At 35.5% G+C, this 12407-nt stretch overlaps 1 protein-coding gene across 4 annotated transcripts in view; it reads left to right on the top strand.

Moving 5' to 3' along the window:
* The window catches only part of LOC112057848 (inositol-trisphosphate 3-kinase A), a 167195-nt gene that overhangs the window by 85157 nt on the left and 69631 nt on the right, over positions 1 to 12407 (top strand). The window lies entirely within an intron of this gene.

Genomic DNA, 12407 nt, shown 5'->3' with positions numbered 1-12407 from the left:
GGATTCGATTGGTACTTCAAAATAAGTATTGTGTGATGAATATAATGTGTTCAGACACTAATTAGTACAAATATAATACAGCCAAAGCGTCGGTAAGTACAATCGTCATTAGTCGGTTTTAAATTTAACATGGAACCATTGCCAGCTTTTTGCTACACTTCAGTCGAAACCAGCGTGGTATGGGACACGAGCATTGGATCGTGGCTGATTATCTTTGCGGTGGTATTCATGATGTGTTTCCACGATAAACTATAAGTGGTACCCCGAGGTTTTAGGGGTCTGTTTGTCAAATAATAAATCAAAACACAAGACATCACAAAGAACCAAAATAGCTACCGAATTACCGTAGTTATTGCCTTTTTATTATCGCGTAAATGACAAAAAATACTTGTTAATGGTTTTTGCATAAATATATTCCATTTTGAAAAAGAAAATAATTAAGTAAGATTGACGTTTAGTAAGAAATAGGACAACTATTATTTTGAACATTGTACTTCAAAATTCTTCTAATTCTAAACATAATTATGATGATTTTGTTAAATGAAATTAAAGCCGAAATGTTACAATTAATATAATTGTAACATTTTGGCATTGCATAATACAATTTGCATACTATGACTGATTGTAGCATCTTCTTAATAAGTCCAGTTTACGTATATGTATATACCTCAATCTGTAAATATAATTATTTAGTATTATTATTAAATAGATCAAAAAAATATATTGCGTTTGATTTAAAACCATGTAAAATAAAGAACAATAACATTTACCTATTGTTGTAACACTGATAAAAAACAACTAGTTGTAAACAAAACCTACAGAACCATTGACGTCCTTATAAACAATAACGTTTAATAACAAAAACTTTAATTAATTACAAATGTCCTCATAATAACAACAGATAACAATCGAAATTTCATCAATGCTTATTCGCCATAAATTGATGGAGAGAACGCATAAAAAAGCAAGTGCCACTTGCATTATTATACGGGGTTGATTACCCGTATTTATAATTAAGAACAGCGTTACATTCATACCATACAAATTATAGGTTTGTAAAGGGACAATACAAAAACTTATGACCACCTGCCGACTTCGCGTATGAAACTTGTTAACAAGTATCTTTATGGATGTTCACGAGCGCTGAGGTGCGCCAAAGTGACAGCGAATGGGATCGCTTATAAAAATTTAAGAGCATTTTATCATTTTCAACACGCCAAAATTTGTGAATAATAAAAAAATATATAAATCTGGCACCTTGACCAGTAATTGCCCTGGAATATAAAAAAAACGATTTTTCACTGTATTGTTTTATTGCAATCTGTTTACCTGAATACTACTTAATTGAAATGCAGACTCTTTGTCTATTTAAATACTAATTGAAATGCAGATGTTGTATCTACAGAATAATAATTTGTATCATTAAAGATTTAAAAGCTTTTCTTGTTGTTAACCGTATTTAATGGATTTACTTGGTTATTTCAATAATAATTGGTATCACCTGTTTAAGTCAAGAATAAAATTGGAAGCGACTATTAGTTTTACACTTTTTGTGCACTATGATCTACATATTTATTAAGTTTTGAAGTAAAAAACTCAATTTCCGGAAACCGTATCGCCCAAAATATTTCCAATCCCATGATGAAACAATTAAAAAATAAATATTTCGTCTAAAGTCGCGGTCACACACACCAAACCTTTTCAGACATCAAGCCTACGCATTGACGCTCTTGTGTAAATTTAATTAAAATTTTTACAAAAGTTCTGCTCACGCAAAAAGTTGTTGATGCCTCTTCGAAACACAAGAAATCACACTATACTGTCACATAAATCCAAATGTTTCCGCAATTTTACGGTTTTCACTGTGTAAACTGTATTTTGCAATTTAATTATTTTACAAACATAATGCCTGAGTTTTTTTTTTACATAAACGCGTTTGCGTTGTTTCCTCGCCTTAAATAATGGTAACATAAAATGTTAAAGTAAAAAAATATTCTTAATTCTGCAAGTAACAATTAATAAAGAAATAATTAACCATTAAAATAGGATAGTTTCTAGACAGAAAGATTAAATTTGTTTTTGTTACTATACGAGGTATTTCCTGCTTCCTGCTCACTCTAGGTGTGAAGAGGTCAAAGAATAAATAAAACCAGGTCATTGCTCAGACGCTTCATAATTCTTAGACAACCTAGCCCCTGACAAAAACACGTAGACGTAACAAGGCAGAAGTAGGGAGGCAACGTGACAATAGTAGCTAGAGTAGGATGATGAAACATGGTAGAAGTATACAGACATACCATGACAGAAGTCACAGAAGTAGGTAGTGTATTGGTTGACACACTGGTACAGTGTTCAAGTAATTATACAAATTGCTTGGGTACATAAATACTGTTATTAAAGTTTACTTAATCTTTGAAGGTTCGTCTTAAGTGGGGACGTATTTAGGACCACCTTGGTCTTATATAATGGGGCTAATAATGATTCACGGCGTCATTAATTTTTTTTTAAATACTCGAACATAACTACTTTAAAATTACACAAAATAGATTTAGATTTTACATAGTTTCAAACCAATTAAAAAGCAAGAAAATAATAATCATCCTCATCATTATCAGCCGATAGACGTCCACTGCTGGACATAGACTAGACGTCTTGCATGGAATTCCAAGCACAACGTTCCCGAACCGCCAGCATCCAACGGCTCTCGGCAACCCACTTGATATCCTCGTACCAACACTACGCTTTCCGGTGCGGGATCGCCATTCCAGCACCTTGGGATCCCAACGTTCATCGGCTCCACAGGCGTCCATAGATCCGCATCGTACGTACCGGACGCATTACATCAAACGGATTGTGATATTCTTTGTTTAGAAAGTCATACAAGTGCGTCCACTGATCCGCATCGAACGGATTTTAACTAATTTTCTCTAAAAGATCAAAACCGTTAAAAGTTATTGGATCCGTACAAAAAGCAAATAGTGTCATAATGTTATGATCTCGTATAAACACCAATAAAGTTTTATTTACGACGTATACACATAAAGGGCAATAAAGCGTCTTAAAGATTATCCAATTATGACCATATAAGGCGAAAATTACAAAAGGGTTTTTAAACTATCATTACTTAATACACATGAGCTTCACGGCTCAGAGTCTTACAACTATAAAGAAGCTGAAATATTTTGTCGAGCAAAAAGTTGATTGCAGGAAATGCCTGCGTCGAGTTGTAAATGCGCATAATATAATGTCTTGGTGCTTTTACTTGTACGTGGAAACATGGAGGCTTTTTGTGGTTAACGGTCATAGATTGATGAGAATTACAGGACGCAAAAAATTATAATTTATTATAGGATGCTTATTTAATAAAATATTTATTAAAATAACTTTGCAAAGATGCTAGTACTCTTTAATCGGTTATTCTTAACTTTACTCCTTCGGATGTTATTAATTGAATTGTAATTTTATCGCGGGAGTGAGTATGAGTTCGTCGTTAATAATACTAGATCTAATAAACTAATCTGAAATTAATTCTTCTTCTTCTTCTAAGCGTGGTTCCACACTAGGTGGGGTCCTCTTTCCTTTCTTAATTATGAAATTAATTATTTATTCTTTCATCATCATCATCATATCAGCCGATGAACGTCACTGCATGACATAGGCCTTTTGTAGGGACTTCCAAACATCACGATAATGAGGCACCTGCGTCCAGCGAATCCCTGCGACTCGCTTTAACCTGTTTAAAATACTTTCTCATTTTGACTTTTTAACCGACTTCCAAAAAGGAGGAGGTTCTACGTTCGGCTGTATGTATGTTTTTTTGACATTATCGTTGTTGAATCATATTCATTTCATTAATTTTTAAATAAGTTTATTTAAATATTAACTAGCCACGGCCGAAGCCTCCCACCAGCCAGATCTGGACTAAATTAAGAAAACCTCAATCGGCCCAGCCGGGAATCGAACTCAGGACGTCCGTCTAGTAAATCCACCGCACATACCACTGCGCCACGGTGGTCGAATACATATAGTTTTCTACAGAAAAATTCTGCATTTATAAATTGAGGTTGGTGTGGTCATGACAGGTTCATACGAGTACTCCATTCTCGGTCAGACTTTCTTCAGTTCCTTGCAATTTTCAATTTACTAACCCTCATTATTAACTCACAATTTGTCAGCACTGTTGCGTAGAGCCAAGTGTCAACTGCGAGACACCGTTGGACAAGATAAGTGCTTTATTTATTACTAGCGATCGCTCACAGCTTCGCCTGCGTTCTTTCCTAATGGGGATTTATTTATTAGGCTCTTGGTGTAACGGAAATATCTGCTAGGGCAAGCGGATTTATCTACCTTGTAGGTAACCTACCTATTAAAAAAATAGAAATGGAATAGCAGGGGCGTAGCGTGCCTTGGAGGAGCCCAAGGAAGGAGCCAAAATTAGTTACTTTAGACTACGTTTTCTCACAAAAGAAACAAAATTACTTGTTTAAAATAAATATGACAATGACTTAACCTATCTAGGATGTTTTTATTTGTTGGCTGCACGCTTAACCAGGGAAAATATTGCTTTTTTTTGAATTTTGTCATTTCTGAAGCGAAACTCTATGGGCAGTTTTTTTATATGTTCTTTTCCGGGAAACACCAGATTAAGTGACATTGTAGGTTTCGTCGTCGTCGTCACCAACCCATATTCGGCTCACTGCTGAGCTCGAGTCTCCTCTCAGAATGAGAGGGGTTAGGCCAATAGTCCACCACGCTGGCCCAATGCGGATTGGCAGACTTTACACACTCAGAGAATTAAGAAAATTCTCTGGTATGCAGGTTTCCTCCCGATGTTTTCCTTCACCGTTGACCGGAGAGCAGTGATAGCCCAGTGGATATGACCTCTGCCTCCGATTCCGGAGGGTGTGGGTTCGAATCCGGTTCGGGGCATGCACCTCCAACTTTTCAGTACACAAAATGCACACACATTTTAAGAAATTAAATATCACGTGTCTCAAACGGTGAAGGAAAACATTGTAGGTTTACATTTTACCAATTTTTACTTTCACACGTAAGGGGCCCCTGCATTCCGTGGGTCCCGTATCATTAATTTGGCTGATACGGCGGTAGCTACCTACGCCCCTGTGGAATAGGTATTTTTATTTTAAATATTGATAACAAGCAAAAGAGAGAGAGCAAAAGGACACGACGTAGGGAAATAGACGTAGGGTCGTCTATTCCCGAGAGTGTCGGGTGAGAGTACGGGCCTCGAAGCTTGGCCTCTTTCGGGGCTGAGGCATCTTTGCCTATGTCGAGTCGCTATCCAGCGCAGAGGCGGTGTCAAAAAACCCATATTTTGAACTTCTATCATGTCCGCTTTTAGCGCTTATCTAATTTGGCTAATTTAAAGTAAAATAAGTTCTTACTTCCTGAGAACAAAAAGGGGACAAAAATTAAAAGAATTTATGGATATTTTTCAATGGATTCCCCCTATTAAAGACTTGTAAAAGTAATTGTAGTTAATGGTTCACTTGTAATTAACAAAAAAAGACATTAGTTTTGTATTATCACCACCTCCATCGACAAATGTGGTGATGATTTTTGTATCATAAAGCCCTTGGACATCCGGACAATGGGAGTGTAAGTGACAAAATAGTCACTTACACTCCCATTGGCCAAAAACCTTGAAGGTTTGATATAATTAATACAAAATTACTAGTAGGTATCATCCAAGCTAGTATAATATTTTGATCTGCAGTATATGTATAGCAGTAATAAATCACTGGAACCGTATAAATATCAACGTCATTTGCTTTGGGAAAGGAATTATGTAAATCAATCCATGTGAACGACATTTATACCTACATCCATTTTCCAAATAAGTACGGCTAGTCAGAGAGCTAGCGACTATACATTTGTACATTATTTCTAATTTATTATTCTTTTTTGGCTTAGAAATTCGACAAAAAATTAAATTGTCATTCTTGAAAGTTAGAAGCATGATTGATAAGGCAAAGACTAACAATGATTATAAATGATTATCATTTTTAAGGTTCTGTTTATAAAGTGTAAAACGGGACCCTGTTACGACTCAAGTCCGTCGGTCTGTCACATGAATCATGATACTTAGAAAGGTGAAATTTTCACAGATAATGTATATCAGTTGCCGCTTTAACTAAAATTAAAAAAAATAATATTTAAGGGGTGACCCATACAACAAACCTTATTTTTGACGTTTTTTAGATATTGGTACGGAACACTTACACACAAGCGCGAGTTCGTCTTGGCCGATTCTTTTAATCTTATAAATGATGTCCAATGCTGGACATAGGCCTCTTGTATCGATTTCCAAACACAACGGTCTCGAGCCACCAGCATCCAGCGGCTCCCTGCAACCCGCTTGATATCGTCAGTCCACCTAGTGAGGGATGCGAGGTGCGAGGTCGCCATTCCAGCACCTTGGGACACTAACGTCCATCGGCTCTTCGAACTACGTGGCCTGCCCATTGGCACTTCAGCTTCGCGACACGCTGAGCTAGGTGACTTCGGTTCGTCTGCGGTAAAATACTGTACGTAAAGTTGAATCTGATTCAATATACCTAATACTGTCTCGCTTAGGTGGCATCGCAGATATTTCTTTGACATGGAAAAATATGCACAGCGTCTCGGAGGCTATTGCGTATTACTACAGATCAAAGCCATTAAAATAAACTACAAAATTGACCAACGTTTATTTACACCGCGGGCGATAATAAAAAAAAGATGGCAAATATTCTTTTAAAAAATCGTCCTAACGAAACGTGCACCGTATCTTGGTCTAGGGAGTCGTCGGTATTTATATGCGTTCAATAAGGTGAATCAATTATGTCAATTTAGACTAAACCACTTGTCGATCTATTATGATTAACATTTCTCGTTTCTTTTGAAGTTCCATTTCATTTATGTGGCGTCGGTAGCGGTTACCAATTAACCGAGGACGACGTTTAGCGATTCAGCTTTCTGATGGAGTTGTTCTTTTTTTAACACGCTTATATTAGCTTCACTTGTAACTATGTATGTAAGAAAATCTTGGAATCTTAATTTGACCCAATTCCCGGTCTTCGATTAGGATGAAATTTTGCACACGCTCTGAGTTCTGATGACAATACATGACTAGCTAAGAAACGTCATTACAAATCCAATATGACGACCTCCCTAAGATTCAATTCAATTCAATTTATTTATTTGCAATTTTACAGTTACATTAGCTGGTATACAATAAATGTTGAAGTACCTAGGTACATTATACAATTCACCATATACTGGCATGCAAATTTCTTAAAACACTATCTAAAAATCACTAGCTTAAATAAATACAAAATTAAATTCGTTTTTTACACTAACATATGCGCACTATATTTTTTATATAATTTTAAATGTCTTATTCTCTAAAGTGTCAATCAATTACGTCAAAGTTTATTAAAAAATATCAATTAAATAATCTTTAATAGAATAATAACATTTCTTAAGCAATAATTCTTTGATCTTATTCTTAAATACTACAGCACTCAAGTTTCTGTCGGCTAACTCTGCAGGCAAAAAAGATGGTGGACTGGATGTTTTAAATCCACCCCTATGATATGGATATCAACCTGTTTTCCATTTGATATACGCTTGTCATTTTTGCACAGATAACGAAGTGCGCACACCATCGTTTGTTTTTTTTTAGACAAATGCAAAAGCAGACTGTATTACTAATAAAGTATTACCACGTAATACTATTATAATATTTATTTAATATAATATTTTTGTGTTTCTGATACAGATAAATGATTGACATATATTGTCAAATTTATTAAAATTAAAGAATAAAATGTTTTTTTATTATTTTTTTTTCATCTCAGTTAATTTTATTCATAAATGAAATTGGTGAAATAAGCGATACTTTATGAGTAAATGTCTTATAAAAATATTTAGATAAAGGATGCGGCGTGTGGCATAAAAACCATCCGAGACAAGCAAACCGTTGCTTAGCAACCCCTCACAAACAGATGATAATTGGTAAACATGTTTCTTTTCTGCTAACCTTATAGGTACTATTACAACTCTTAATAATAATGTTTATTTATGTGTATTTATGTATTTATGTATCTATGTATCTATGTATCTTTACTAATATTATAAAGCTGAAGAGTTTGTTTGTTTGAACGCGCTAATCTGAGGAACTACTGGTTCGATTTGAAAAATTCTTTTAGTGTTATATAGCCCATTCATTGAGGAAAGCTCTAGGCTATATTTTATCCCCGTATTCCTACGGAAACGGGAACCACGCGGGTGAAACCGCGCGGCGTCAGCTAGTTACAACTAAAACGAAACTTCATTCCGCAAATAGAAGAACATCATTACAAGATGTGGCCTCTTATTAATGTTTCCTACTTTCCGTTATACAGTTACTTCACAAATTAATTAAAACTTACGTCATTTTTAATGATTATTGACTTATTTATTGTTTTTATTGCGTTAGCGCAATAAAACCTTTATTGAGTTATTGTAAGGGCCTCCACAAACTGCAGACTGTAACATCTCGGTTGTACACCACACCACAGTAACTGTTATAAAACGGCATGGCAATTTATAGATTAACTATTACTAATTTATAGATTAACTAGCGGACGCCCGCGACTTCGTCCGGGTAAAAATTGATGTCAACTTTCAACCCCTATTTCACATCCTTCCATTTATAGTTTTATAACGTATACCTAATAAGTAGTCCACTAATAGCAACCTAACCTAGGCCTACCCAACCCTAACCTACCCTATCTCTATCCCTACCTTACCCTTATTTTTTTTACCTTTACCTTAATTTTTTTTAACAATTATTTATTTTGATTTTTTGTATGTAGGATTTAAGTCTAATTAGTATGTACACACGTGAATAATTACCTTAGTGAGTTAATTGTATTTCTCATATAAGCGAATTTAATGTAATTCTTTTGAGAAAATAATGATCTTAAACCAGACTTTTTTCTGACACTCAGCTATCCCACGCGCCAAAAGACTGGATGGCTATCTTCTTTTTATTATACATTTTTGGGAAAGTATATATAAGTATAAGTATACGGTATTCGTATATTTTTTTATAAAATTCCTTGATAATTGTAATAAGCTTAATAGATTTTTTACCCGTTAAAAACAGTAGCATAGTGCTTGTGTCAAAACAGGAAAGTTTTGCGACAAAAAGTATAGTTTGATTGAAAACAATAATTAGACCTTAGCGATAAAAAGTCTACAGCGTGTAATGCACCCTAACACGAAACTTGCAGAGAGACCTTGTTAAAGCCCACCCAGACGCCGAGTGCGGTTCTGAATAGAAACTGTCTGTTTACTGAGAATTGCTAGGCTAATCGGTCGCCAGTTGAATAATCAAATTATGTGTTATTTACTGGAATATACAATAACAACTTGGTCGCTAACTATGGGCCTCATAAGAAGGCTCAGAGTCACACAGCGGGCGATGGAACGAGCTATGTTAGGAGTATCTCTGCGTGATCGAATCAGAAATGAGGAGATCCGCAGAAGAACCAAAGTCACCGACATAGCTCAACGAGTTGCGAAGCTGAAGTGGCAATGGGCGGGGCACATAGTGCGAAGAGCCGATGGACGTTGGGGTACCAAAGTGCTGGAATGGCGACGACATCAAGCGAGTCGCAGGTATTCGCTGGATGCAGGTGGCTCAGTATCGTGATGTTTGGAAGTCCCTACAAAAGGCCTATGTCCTGCAGTGGACGTCCATCGGCTGATATGATGATGATGATGACAATAACAAACATAATTTTACTACAATAGAAATAATATAAATTGTTTTTCTTACTAACGAACGCCCTGTGTGTTCACTCGTGTAGTTCTCTCCCCCGTAAAGAAACACGAGGACAAATATAGCGCATGTAATATTGAGTAGGTATATTCTATCTTTCATTAAAGGGATCCTCACAAGCAGTTCATAGTTGGGAAGTCGGTGGTGTGACACACTCGTGCCTCCGGTAGCATGTCAAGCGGTTAAAATCATTACAACAAAATCAAAAATCAAAATTCATTTATCTCAAGCAGACTTTACTGTACAAGCACTTATGAAACTTAACTTCAGCCAAACAATATCACCCTAAATCTGCCAACTCCTATTGAGCTCCGAGTCCACTCCAATTGTAAAGTAAAGTAAAGTAAAGTAGGAAGACACGAAGCCTGTGTCGAGTAGGCCATGCAATTAGCATGGATCAATGAAATTATTATCTATTATGCCATTATATAGTACTCTTATAAGACATATTGACGACCAGTAGCGTCAGATTCGAAAATATCACTCTCTTTTAATGCTGCGGCTATTTGTCGACAATGTCTTTCTCTTTACGATATATCTCGTAGTGAATAAATAGTGCCTACTGTAGTGACATGAACAAAAGGCGCACGATGAAGAATATTTTGTTACTAGCCGACGCCCCGCGGTTTCACCCGCGTAGTTTCCGTTCCCGTGAGAATACGGGAATAATATATAACACTCACAAATAACGTGGCTTTCTAGTGATTAAAGATTTTTTAAAATCGGTTCAGTAGATCCAGAGATTACCCCGTACAATACCGAAAACTTTACCTCTTTATAATATTAGCATAGATATAGACAACAAATTTTAGTCTTCACGTGGTTTTTCACGTAACGTTCGCAGGTGCGGCCGGCAAGGCTCGCGAAGGCTATATTTTGTACGTGAAGAGAATAAATAATACAACTTGTAAACATACCAGCGAACCAAACATGATAAATGACTCCATTTCTTAATTCAGGACTTCGATAAAGTCAAACAATCCTTAAAAATAAAAATAAGAATTGTTTTGTAACGCATTGGATATTTTTTGTTACGAATTTTTGAACTATATTTGTTGTTATGGTAGAAGAGCCCATGATGATAAATATGGATTTACTGGAGCTTAAAATTTTATTAGATAGTCGTACTTCGGATAAAGGATATCTTCAGAAAATATTTTTGTTTATTATTCTGAGATTACGTTAAAAAAATAATCGCGTGTGTGGTTCGAGTACAGAAAATAACAGTCTTAATTTGCAACATTATCTGTAATCCTCCCACTCCCTTATGTTAAGCACAAACCGTCAGATTTTCGTAATGCATGAGTACTTTTAACTATTGACTAATACTTCTCACTCTTATCTGACTTCCTGGTTGAATATTTCTGAATTTTTTTTCGTTGCCATAAACGTATTCATCAATATTAAGTAAGATTTCCTCTCATAAGTAGATACATCTGCCTCGCTCAAGTGAATCCAAAAATCATCTGTTCGACTCTCCTAGTAGTACAACCGTATACATTATATAGAGTTATTTATTAACATAATATATTAGCAGCTTTAAAATAGTTACATATTTCTAACTCACTGGCGCTCATAAATTATCAGTTAACTGAAATTCCTCACAAAATGTTGAACAATTTAATTGATTTTTAATTGCATTAATAAGTTAATTGCATTTTATCGATTTTCATTATTACGAGCTTGTGAACTCTTTAGCATAAATATTATAAAACCTTTATAATAAGATTTAATCAGAAAGCGTACTGTAAAACGAGAGCCTGAGGTGGCCCGATCTGCCACATTTTATAAAAGCTTATGGCTTTTGCCTATGATGAAAGCATGGACTGACAAATTTTATGAAAGTTTGTCAGTTCGTGCTTTCAATAGGCAAGTTTCTACGGTAGACATTAACGTAGTTTGGACCTTTGTAGGTTAGGAGGTTTTAAGGGTCGCTTCAGTATTCACAGTATTACGCGTATTTTATGATATTTTCTATATAATGTCCCCAGCCGGCGTACACTTAGATTCATTGGCAACCTTTTGATAAAGACGAGAAAGAGTGTTTTTCGAAGGGTTGTCACGAAAGTAATCAAATCATGCCGAGGAAGGAAATACTTGCGCGAATATTCGTGGAAATATGTCATAAATATTCGCGATAGAACGAGTAAGGGGCCACACAACTTCTCTGCTCACTTTCCTCGTTACTTCTCACGCCATCTCGTGCAGTTTGTGGCAAGTTAGTAGTTATTAGTTTCAGTTTTCATAAAATGAGGAAGGTCTGATCAAGACAGGCTCTTAGTCCAATGGTTTATTTACCTTTTTAACACTTTAATTGCTATGTATTCGTAATTGCTTTCATCGCTTCGTTGATTGCGATTTATCGATTCTTATTAACATGCCTACTTACTTGCAGTTTCGTGAAATGTCGTGAACAATTAATGTTAAAAGAACATTGACATGCGTCTTTCTTTAATTACCTTGCTTCACTGAGTTAGGTAGATTTACTCAATATTCCGAAAATTGGTATTTTATAATGATAATTAATGGATTTGGCTTTTTAGTTTATTAAGTAAGTATAGGATAGGACTAGAAT

The sequence above is a fragment of the Bicyclus anynana genome, chromosome 16, assembly GCF_947172395.1.
Source record: "Bicyclus anynana chromosome 16, ilBicAnyn1.1, whole genome shotgun sequence".
In the NCBI taxonomy this organism is placed as follows: Eukaryota; Metazoa; Arthropoda; class Insecta; order Lepidoptera; family Nymphalidae; genus Bicyclus; species Bicyclus anynana.
The sequence above is the reverse complement of the archived record's forward strand: the minus strand, read 5'-3'. Positions and strand labels throughout refer to the sequence as shown.